The sequence below is a fragment of the Phalangium opilio genome, unplaced genomic scaffold, assembly GCF_054372755.1.
Source record: "Phalangium opilio isolate 3A_F unplaced genomic scaffold, DU_Popi_V2 ptg000021l_1, whole genome shotgun sequence".
In the NCBI taxonomy this organism is placed as follows: Eukaryota; Metazoa; Arthropoda; class Arachnida; order Opiliones; family Phalangiidae; genus Phalangium; species Phalangium opilio.
Window position 1 is genome coordinate 2,536,990 of NW_028324153.1, and position 12,866 is coordinate 2,549,855.

A 12,866-nucleotide genomic window follows, 5' to 3' on the forward strand; every position below is an offset into this window, starting at 1 on the left:
AGTTTCTCTGTTCGGAGTTAAACTCTCACACAGATTTGGAACGTGAGTGTTGTCTAAAGCAACAACATTTCCACTTTTTGATGATTCAATTTTTGTCACAAGGGTGTTTTTGTATGCTGCAGTGAATTGACGACAGCTTGTATTATTGTTCCAGCTTCCTCTTTGTCGAATTGTATTGAAATACAATTCAAGATGGTATTGGGACAGTTTGTAAGTTAAAAGGTACCTTCAAAAGGAATGAGTGGTTTTGATATTGATCAAAAGAGATCTAGTGTTTTTAACAAATACTTTAGTGGTGCATCATTCGGTGTAATATATTTCTCCGCAATTTCTAAGACACTGTGAATTGTAACTGAAAATCCCAAAATGGCGGTTTTCCTGGCACTTTCTAGAATTAAGTTGCCTTCGGTGTCAGTCAAATTTAGAAGAAGTTCCTTTGTCTTTAAAAGATTCCTTTTTGTAATTTTGAAATTTGAAGGTCTAATTGCTGCCTTAAAACCTTTACTCATAGGGTTTCTCGAATTTAGAACATCAAACAATCTGTGGAAGTCCAAGAGAGGAAAGATATGTCGAAGGTCTCAAGACATAATAAAGGTAAAAAATTCTATCTACCTATCAATACATGATATAAATTTTGATGTTGGGCCACTTTCTTGGAATACTGGATCCCCAGCCTCCTTCAAAAACTCTATACTCTTCGATACAGAGCTGCTAATGGTTTGCGCTGCCAAGTTTACTTTCATTTTTTGGCTTTTAAAATTTATGTGAAATTTAGTAAGCTTGTTTGCCAAGGTTAAACCCTCGTAATCTTGGTAGCTATGTAAGATGGCTACATATCCCCAGTCAATTCGCTAAATAAATACGCATTGTTAACATTATATAACTTTAGAAAAGAGTTGATTTTTTTGTACTTCGCCAGTGCGTTGGTCAAACAAAACACCATAGTGCTCCCATAAATTTCTCATAAGTTTCAGCATGTGGCATGCGTCGAGAATAAAATATACCTTCTCACTAGTATCTGCTGAATGGTGTAAAATAACTGAGTCAGAAACAGTGTACACCTCAAGTAAAGTCTAAAGAACAAGGCCAAAAACGATATAGTACCAGGGTTCGGGAAACTGCTCTGTATAAAATCTTTCGAGATTATAACTCCAAGTAATTGAGCCATTGTGAGGTTGCTTTTTAGCCCATCACAGACAAGAGCGACACATTTAGCCCCGGTTTTGTGTATATTGAAAATACACTCTGTTACCAGAGTTTTCAACATGGAGCTGGGGGTTCCATGAACCAGGAAATAGCCTACTGGCAATTTCCAATGTGCATTTATAGCAACGGCCATGAAAACTAGGGCTGATGTTGCAATTTCATCGGAATCTTGAGCGCAATGGCCTAACCCCAAGTTAACATAGCCGGAAAACTCTTTTCCTGTCCATTCCGTATGTTTTTTAATAGACATTTCATCCAAGGAGAGCGCTATTAATATTGGATGTTTTGATTTTTCCACCTCAGATTTGATAAACCCGAAGCTTTCGGCAGTGAACCCGGGTTGGCCATCAATTTTATTTGTCCATTCACGTAAGGTGTTTGGATGGGGCAAACAAAACGTTTTCCTTAAAAATTCATACACTTTAGGCGAATAGAAGTGGACCGTCATGGCAAAGCTTCGAATTTCTTGAGTATATTTTTGCTTGGTTTTGTTTTTCAATCCTGAATGTCTTAAAATTTTAAACATTTCTTTTGCAGTAGGTCCGAATCGCTCTTGAATGTCCAGTGCATTTTCTTCTAAAAGAAGATTTTGCTTTTTCAATTCTCGGAGCACATCTTTAAGTGAAGAAAGCTTCAACTCCTTTCGCCGCCTTGTCTGATAAGCCATCTTGAGTTTTTTGCGAAGTGATAGATTCTTTTTTTCTCTTTTTGTAGTGCATATTCGAGGGCCATTGAGTGCATGGATGTTTGACTAGATTTCTATTAAGTAATATTTAATTTTAAGTGAATTTAATGTTATTATTTAACCACAAGTTTAATATAATTGAGATTTCTAACATCTGTTTTTACTATTTGATGACCCGATGAAGATTGAACACTACTGCGGTTCCTGAAATATGTCTTCAAAAACCCATAAAAGAGACTTACTAAATGAACTAATAGAGTAATTATTCGAAGCTCAGCCACCTACATGATCGTCATTGTCTGTAATTCTTGGCATCTCCTGATTTTCACTATCTTCTTGTGCATACATTGCATCATCGATATTCTCAATTATATCTATGCTTATATGAGAAGCTTCATTTATCGCGACCTCATTTGAAGTGTTCTCCGCAATTCCCGCACGCTTTTTATTTCAAATAACATTAACAAAACTGACATTAAATATTGTGAAAATATTTACTTCTGGGTGATTGCTAGCTTGACTAATGACTACTTCATTGCTATAGAAACAGATATCAGGGATTGATGTATTTGGTGGTGGGAGATGTTGGGTCACGACTGAACTAGGCAATGCATGGCTCTGTGCTAAACCTCTCTTGTCATGTTTGCTATAGGTGCGCTATTAGATCACGTATAATGTATTGGAATTCCGAATTACACTTTATACAATCATTATGTATACTTTTGAACCAGATTCATTAAATCTTAAGTAAAAAATGAAGGTATTGCGTCTTCCTTTAGAAATTTCCGTTTGTTACTGTCTCCACGTACGCGAAAGTCACTTTCCCGAAAGTGATCACCGCAAACGAAATTATTACTACCGGGGGCTAAGTCTGACCGTTTGATGGCAGCAAGCCATTTACGGCATAGCAATTTGTTTGAAAGTGGGAATCTTAATAACAGTAAAACACCTAGTATTAATTATGAAATAAAACACACAAAAATAAAAAAACATGCCTGTGAAATGATGTTTTATTTGATGTTGAAATGCTTCTACATTCGGGAACCAAGCAAATTTTAATCATTTTTAAATTTATAAACTAACTTTTACATATGTGCCAAAATTCAGGTTTTTATTTAATTGAAATGTACAAAATAAATCATTAATCTTTAAAACAAGAAAAAAATTTCAAAGTAAATCCAGTAAATCATCTATTTTTACGATGCGAAAAGCGTTAAAAGTTTGAAAATGCTGAAAACGCAACTTAAATTTCCCGCCTTTTTGAATTATTTCGATTTTTAGTTTCTCCGTCCGCCGCTAAGTGGCCAACGTCTTGTTTTTCCCCATAGCATATGAAATGGGTAAATAGCGTAAAATCGGCATCCAAAAAGCGCGTGTTTCTCTTCCGATAAGTGTGTCTAGGTTATTAATAGTATTCTAATGTCTATGACGTGTAACATTGCCACAGCCTACTGCACGTATTTGAAACTAAGACCTAGAGGTCCGTGCACTCGAGCTAAAGATTCTCGCGGATATTTTAAATCCTGAAGATCCTGAAGGTTTTCGTCTCTTGACAGCACGTACAAAGCTACGTTACATAGAGACCAAGCTTTGCGGTTGCTGACAACCGATGTTGTAACAGAGTATATACAGAATAGGCTGTCGTCCGAGGCATGGAGTTAATTATTTGCCCTATATGTGTCGTTTAAATATTATAACAAGTTAGAGCCAACTAATCAATATGAACAATTCACTCTTGATACTTCCACGGAGATGTATTTTAAGAAATGATACAACTCCGTGGTTGCAAGACTGGCAGCATAACACTTTTTATCCCGTCCTCTACTCTCTCATGACTAGTTAATTCTAAACACCCGGCCTTTTTCTATCCAAAGTCTAGTCCCTAAACTATATTTAGTTTTCACAAATGGAGGATTCACACCATTTTCGCCAGGAGGCCTGGCTACTTGGAAGACAAAAACCCCTTTCGCTTTTTTCCTTCACATAGCTCTTTGCCTTCTGGTGTAATGGTATGAATCCTCCATGTGTGTAATAATTGTTAAACCAAATGAATGGCTTAACAAACAAGCAGATAGTCTAAATTCATTAAAGATAGTTAATAGCCTATTTCTATTATTGGAAAAGAAAAAAAGGAGGAGAAAACGCCTGAGGGCATGGAGGTCGGTGAGGGGGCGCAACCAAAGCCCCCACAAGATGTCGTCATCGATATCGAAATCGATGACGATAAAAAGGATGCGCCAGTGACAGTTTAATTTTTATTTTGTAAGTAAGATAAATAATTAAAGTTATTACAAAAATGTGATGAATTATATTAAACCCGGGGCACAGGAAAAAATGTTAACAGTTTTAATGTGTTAGACATGAATACCATATAACATGGTAAAATTTGGGAACAAATATTATTAATGACGAAATATAGATAGTTTTCAAACATGGAGAATTCAAACCATTTACTACAGGAGGCCGGGCTACCTGGAGGACAAAAACCTGTCTGCTTTTGTCCTCCAGGTAGCCTGGCTTCCTGGTGTAAATGGTATGAATCCTCCATGTGTGAAAACTATCTATAGTTCCTTAAGCATAAGGAACTTACATTGGCGCCCTATAAATATGAGCAAAGTATACATAGTTTACACGCAAGGAGGATTCATACCATTTGCACAAGGAAACCACGCAACTAAGAGTGTAAAATAACAGACGATTTGACACTCTAGGTGGCTTGGTCTCCCTGTGTTAATGGTAGGAAGCCTCCATGCTTGTAGTTCCCAAGTTAAATTGGTGGGTTATAGATTAGTAGCCTTATTATGTATTTGTTACTTGCTTTTCTGCCGGTATTGTATAGTTAAATTAATTTTCTGTGTTCCAATAACATTCTTATTAGAGTATAATTTTGTCATCTTGTTTCATATATAGCATCATCACAATTATCTTTTCTCGTTTTTTTATGTAGATTTTTTCTTTTTTTATGTAACTAACATAAATATTTTTTTGGTAAAAATCATTATTTTCTTTTTTTAAAATCATAACTTCATTACCTAAAAATAATAAATATTTCATTTTTTAAAAATCATAATTTCATTTTGTAAAAATCAATTATTTCATTCCCTAAAAATAATAAATAAAACATTTTGCGAAAATCATTAAAATCCATATATCACTTTTCATTTATCATTTAAATCTTGTCTATCTGCATGCCATTTTTTAATTCATACAAAGGGGGGGATTTTTCAAGATTTAATGTGTTTTTTAAGTGCCGTAAAAATTCTATTTAATATGTTAAAATTCAATTTAAAATAAAATTAATTTATTTGGTTTGATCCCGGGTGGTTGCACTGAGTTCATCAAACTTGCAACAAACCCTTGTAGAGTAGAACTCTACGGTTGATTGCTGACTTAATAATTATTACTTCTATGCGACTTAGCTGTGGTACTTATTTGACATAAACCAAAATTAATACCATTTAATTAAGCAAAATAGTGTTATAAACGTCTTTAAAAAACGCAACCTCAAACAAGCAATGCTATGTTCGTATATCGAAAATTTGGAAAGCATGTTAGAAGTCCAATAAACCACAATGGTTTTTCCCATAAAAGTTAATACAGCCCTTTAAATTTAATTAATTCGAAATGAGAATATTATTAAATTATTCAATCTATACGGTTACAGTTGTGTTGAAATGAGATTTTTGGTAAGGTCAGGTAACGTACATTTGCATCTAAAAAACATTTTTTCCCAATAATTTCAGAATAAATTAATAAATTATTTATAAATTTGCGTTAAAAATTTTGTCCACATAATTAATTTCCACACATATCAAAGCAAAATATCTGTTAGGGTTAATTTAACCCGACGGCACTAGATGGTCCTGTAATGGAGTAGTTTATTTCCCCGCTAACCTTGGCAAAATAAACAGTTTTTCTGGAAATCAATAGTTTTACAACAGTAGGATAATTGGTTTTTTTAAAACTGAGTTATAAATAGTGACTGGACACGCAAAAATTTCATTATAATTCAATTTTTACCTAATAACAAATGTTAAGCATTAAATTCTGATTTCAACATCCCATTATTCGATGTTCAGAAAACTATGTTAACGCTAACGGTCAATTTTCTCCCCCAAACTGATGCAAGTATTTTATGTTGAAATAAAAGAAAAATACTTTTAGCATTCTAGGAAATTATTTACTTTAATTGATTTACTCACAATAGTCTATTTAGTTAGAAGCCATTGTTTGTTGGTTGGCTCACGTAAAGTGGCATCGTAACAAACTGAGCTTCATCCATCAAACGAACATTTATATTACCACAATTAATAAAACTTGTTAAAAGCGTGTCAATTATAGCATTTTGAGCTAAAATTATAATAAATGAGGACTATTAGCTAACAAAATAAGGTGTACAGTCATTACTTATTTCATTGGAAAATTACCGTTAAAGGCAGTGCTATTTCTTGTGTTTAATAGTTTACAATGTAAACAAAGATGTTACGTTGGTTGTTCTGTAGTAAGCGTGGTCTTCCATAAAGTATTACCTAATTAAATATTTCAATTTTTTGGGTAGAAATGCCATTTTATAATTAATACAATGGAGATATGAAAATAGCCGTAACGGATAAAAGCAGATGTGTACTAAAGAACACGACTACATGGTTTTTTCTACCCTGATTTGAGCAAATTAGATAACGGTATCCTGATTTAACTAGCGCTACTGTTACCTATGTTGACGAAATAAACAAAGCATAAAATCATAGCATAATTACGACTTCGAAATTAGGAACAGAGGATATCCTAGCACGGTGGTACGGAAATTGTTTTGACCAAGGCTTAGTGAAATGAAATAGACTAATTTACAATAATTTACAAATTTAATGATAATTTTTACCTTAAGCGTTTTATATTTAAATAATATTAAGTTTTAGCAACTAAAAATACTAAAATTAGACCAAATTACTTTCCTAAAGCTTCACAAAGTTCATAAATGCTATTTAAGGCGACGATTTAGACTCCAGTATTTTGATGGCGTCGCCAACTTAAACTATCGCCGTTTCAACGTCACGGCGGCTGCGCGGCATTATTAAAGCCGTCTTATCGCGCTCTCTATAGGCCATTTCATCCAAAAAGCATTATGAAGAAACTCTCAAATTATTATGAGGCAACTAAGCGTTAAAAAAGGCCAATTTTAATCGCGCTGATATTTTCTAGTAAATTAGTGTATCCATGATATAAAATCGCAAATCGAGTTATGTTCTAAATGTTATCAAAATTAATACTTAAACTTAATTATTTTCCATGAAAATCGCTTAGCGGAATGAAAAATGTTGTACCTTTCATTTAAGACCGTTCCCAAAACTAACAAACGTATAGTTTTTCTAACCTCGGAGTAACCGGATCGTTTTTTTCTGAAAATTTCCCATGTTATTTCTATGGGAAAAATTCCTGTTTTTCAACAAAAGGTGTGATGAATTTTATGGAAACGAAAACCACCCTTAGCAACTTTATTTTTTATAAGAAAAACTAATGGATGGATCTTTTTGAAATTTTAACCACATATTTAGGGCCCAAATTGTAGTTCTGTGGAAATTTTTCAAAACAGTAAACTTAATACAAAAAAAGTTACATCCAATCAAAAAACCACCCTTATACATTAAGGGTATTATGAAGTCTTATCTAAGAGAGCTACCGCTCTCTCAGAATTAAAGGGGCCGAATAGTTGGTTTTGAACTGATTACTATTCATTGTTCTTGGTGCAGTTATGCAAAAAAAAGAAAAAAACCCAGAAATTGCAAACGTATGAAGTATTTTTCCAATGAAACTCGTTCTCAAGTTGGCGCTCACTTGTGGATGTTAAACTGCAGTATTATTTTGATGGCGAGTTTAAATTAGCTTTTGTGGATCAATTCTCGCATACCGAGTGCGCCCAGGCAAAAAATTAAAAAGCGCAGTCTTAGGAAACTCTTTGCGTGTTTCACCTTATTTTCCGAGTCTACGAGGCTTACTTTCAATTTGTGGCATGAATGAATATTATAATACCCTTTTGAACCATTAATCTTGTTTACTTCAGTTCTGAAGGAAACAGAGCATAAATAAGGGTTTTTCATTGCCGGGTTGTTATGATAAAGTCCCTAAATGTCAAATTTTGGATCCAAGGTGTTTTAATTGTTACTTTTGGTTTGTTTTAATAAGAAACTGATACTTTATGCAATTAATCAAATAAGTTTATTTACAAAGTAAAAATACATTGGGTCCTTTTGGACCACGGTTGAAGGACCTTACATGAATTTCAGTGGGGAACCGTGTAGCGGCTTAATTACATCTCTTAACTATTGCAGTACTTTAAATATTCAGTAGACCCGAGAATGGTCAAAAAGCGATTTTGTAGGTGATGGATATGCTTTTCTAGACACTATTCTATTTGTAGAAGAAATGTCAGTCCGATGGTCAGACTCTGGAAAGGTGAGACGCTACCGTGTTAACTTTTCAACATGTCAACATATATTTCGAGAACGAGACTGATGAGGGATGCGGAGAACCCGAAGAGACAGACGCGGAAAATGACCACGAAAGCGGAGACGCTGATGGCGACGAACGCATCAGGGGTTTCCGTTTTCTGACAGGGATGCAATTCATTCTTCCAAGACGGGTTCAGATCCTCAAAGCAATCGCCCTCGGTCAGTTGGCGCAACCTGGAAAATACGGTGAAATTAGTTCCACCATAAACATCCAAAACTTTGAAGGAGGCTCTAACCTTTTGTTGATGGTCTCTATCAGAGTTTGCGAAATGTTTTTCTTGAAAAACCACACGCCCGGGGGCTATCATTAAAGTCTGGCTTAGTTTCATTTTGCAACTTCCTGTCTTTCCATACCGGGCCTTGATAATTTTCCAGTGAAAGTCACCCCCAGAAATTATAAATTTTTGCCGATTTTCAATTTCTGAATGAATGTCGTCGTTAATTGTTAAAGAGGCAAATGTCTGATGAAACGAATTTGGGTTTGCATCTGCTCGCTTTATTACTTCCGCATATGCCGTGTCAATCAACGCGTTTTTCTAAAGAAATTAAAAAAACACTAATTTAAAGGGAATGAGAAAGTGAAGTGTAATTCTCATATCAACCTGACCTGACCGAAACTGGTATATGCCGAGTTTTGTACCAACAAAGGTTTCGCATTGGGAAAGTGAAACACATCGTCGATGGTGTCGAAGGGAAGTGCTTCCGATTTGCTCGAAAACTGTGACGTCATTTCCGAGGATACGAAAACCAATAGAACGAAAGACGCCAGACTCCACGAAACCGAAAGGAAACGAGAGACTCCGTTGCAATTCAAACTTTGGGGACCTGAAATTGAAATTTATGTTAGTTACAAGCGTAGTATTACTTTATTACTCCTTCTCGTTCCCAGAAGACATTGCAACAAAAACATGAAGGGCAGTTCCGATTTCCCATTCACGTATTTAGAGTTTAGTTTTCCAGTCATGTAAATCAGCAGAATGACACCAACGGACCACACAATTACCTAGATACATTTGATGTGAACTTTTAGATAAACATGTCAACCGCTTCAAGATGCGAAGGAATTAAAAAGCAAAATTCAACATTATTTTGCCTAAAATATGCAGTTCAATCTACAACAGAAATCTCATTTCCCGTAGTTATGAAGACTGATAAACTTTAAGAATGTGAAACTTTACGTCTTTGGTAACAATGCTATATGGAAATTATGAAAGGCTAAGTTACCCATTTATTGACCACAGAGAAAATATCGTTTTCATTTTCTTGGTTTGTTCCAAATAGTATTTGCGCTCTAATAAACCAAAAGCTTTGGTCCCATTGAACCGAATTCCCATTCGACAGAAGGAGGTTTTTTTTGGGGTCCCATTCGACCGAACGTAGCCAAAGGTGCGATTTTGTTATAGTCCCATTGGACCGAAATTCCAATGAACTGGAAGAAGACATACTGTGTGGTTTTGCATTAAATATATTTTTAATTTCACAAATTATTATTGTTAAAATAAATGTGTGTTGAAAATGTATTACTGCACTTATTTTAACTACGTTTTAATTACGGCGAACCTCACCTACCCTAGCCTAACCTAACCTAACCAAACGTAACCTAACCTAACCCAGCCCAAACTTGTTTGGAGGTAAAAAGATTATTTATATGAGTATTAAAAGCCCGCCTCCTACCACGAACAATTTATTAGCAATAGTAGAAATATTTTGGAAAAGGTGGCAGCTAATTAATAGGAGAATATTTTGGAAAAGGTGGCAGCTAATTAATAGGAGAATATTTTGGAGAAGGTGGCAGCTAATTAATAGGAGAATATTTTGGAATAGGTGGCAGCTAATTAATAGGAGAATGTTTTAGAAAAGGTGGTAGCTAATTAAAAGGAGAATATTTTGGAAAATGTGGCAGCTAATAAGTAGGAGAATGTTTTGGAAAAGGTGGTAGCTAATTAAAAGGAGCATATTTTGGAAAAGGTGTCAACGAATTATTGGAACCAAACCAAACCAAACCAAACCTAAACTAACCTAAGCTAACCTAAGCTAACCTAAGCTAACCTAAGCTAACCTAACCTAACCTAACCTAACCTAAGCTAACCTAAGCTAACCTAAGCTAACCTAAGCTAACCTAACCTAACCTAACCTAACCTAACCTAACCTAAGCTAACCTAAGCTAACCTAAGCTAACCTAACCTAACCTAACCTTACCTAAGCTAACCTAACCTAAGCTAACCTAACCTAACCTAACTTAAGCTAAGCTAAGCTAACCTAACCTAACCAAACCAAACCTAAGCTAACCTAACTTAACCTAAGCTAACCTAACATAACCTAACCTAACCTAACCTAACCCACCCGAAACCAAAATATTAAAATTTTAATTTAAAATTTAAAGACATTGATGGAACTACCATTAAGACTGTACTTCATTTTAAGCACAATTTGTTTATTAATACTATATATCTCTTGCCTTGAAAGGAATGAAAGTGAGCGTTTTAATTAGTATCACGAAACATTTACCTTTAATATTATTAACATACCTTTCGGAGATTCGAACCAACAACCTATCGCTTCGCAGTCCAACATCGTATCCACTACACCACCGAATCGCTGACGGCTACAGAGTTTCAAGTTATATTCATGTATTTTTTAGGGGCATATTCGGACGATTGGGATTTCGGTCCATCGGGAATAAAGCCATTGGGCTGGAAATCTAAAATCATTGCGGGATATTCGGTCGAATGGGATTTCGGTCCATTGGGAATTCGGTTGAAAGGAACGATACCAACCAAAATGGGTGCGAAGATGGAAAAGTATTGAAACGATCAGGGTTTAATATTAATGGATTTATCGCAAAATCTCCCTCCTGTTTAAACGTTGAACTCAATTATTATTGAAAGAAGTTGACCAAGAACTAACTCTTATTACTCTAAGAATATGGCAAGACTCGCATTATCAATTAATCCTCCCATTTTAAGTGATAACTCATCTCCATATAAGACTCAAGCTACTTTGGGCCTATTCAGACGCTTAAACCTTTTGACCCATCTACTTGAGTCAAAATTTAATTGCATCGTCCGAAAAGGCCTCAAGTTTCCAATAAACTTTGCCCTAAGTATTTCTACGACAATTTAACATTAAAATGACAAAACATGCTATTTACATTATATCAACCAGAACACGAAATTTCGTTACGCATGAATTATAAATAAACAAGTTGGGAAACCAAAATAAACCTCTCCGAGCCGAGACGAATTTACTTTCCAAACACAGGTCCGCAAGCCAATGAGACAAACCGGAAATACAAAGTTCTAATCGGCGAGATATTGCCATGATCATTTGATTTAAAGCGTTTAATAATTTCCTGCGTATCTTCAATAATTCTAATGAGGACCTAATATCTATCACTTAAATGCGTATTTAACTTTCGGCTCCCTCTGAACCGTTAAGACCTCCTATAAGAGGACATGAAACAAGGTTAATTATGGTTAAGATCTAGGTTATCTTATCTCATGGATCCAGTCGTTTTAACACGTATGGAGAGATGAAGTATTAACATCCTTATTATTTAATGAAGTTACGTTTACACTATATATAAATGTAGTAAAGATGAATTAAAAAGTAAACACCAAATTTTAAATGTTAGTATCACAAGATGTTTTTGGAATATTGAGATGAAACAGAGCTTTATAGCTACACAACTACTAAAAGAATCGTAATGCCGAAAAATATTTAAGTATTTCCATTTAATATTCTGCAAAAAGAAAATGTTATCGTTTTGTAAGAGATCTTTTCATCCTAATCGCTTTATATTAACTTTGATATACGTGTAGTGTTTCGATTCAGATGCAATCTTCATTACCGTTCTATATTAAATCTCACTTGTGTCAGTACATAGAAATAAGTTTATCTTAAATAATTAATTAAATATAAATGATATTATTTATTTTAATCGCCAGTAAATAACTTTAAAAATAGTTAAATCGTTTAAAATGAAGTTGTACCTATTATCTTTCGAAACTTTGCTAATATTGACGTTTAAAGTGAAGGGTACCCCTCTTGCCCGCTTTCTTCAAATTTTGGGGTATACATACGATTCGTTTCCATTAAAATAATAGATAAAAACGCATTCGCGTGAACCGATGGTGGAAGCCCTGCCATAGGGAGGCTAGACGTTTCTCGTAACCCTAGCCGATCGCCGCGTACATCTTGAAACCAAACGATGACGAAGGAAAAGAAGCCAGAATGGACTGACTGGCGTCCATGTGGAATGGACAAAGACCTGAAGATGGTGGTGCATAGAAGCTGGTGTCAATGTGAAATTGACGAAGAACAGAAGATGGTGGTGCATAGAAGCTGGTGTCAAGGTGAAATTGACGAAGAACAGAAGATGGTTGTGCTTGGAAGCTTGCAAGTAAAGACTAGTGTTCATGTGGGATGGACAAAGACTAGCAGATTCTGGTCCTTAGAAGCCAGTTAGT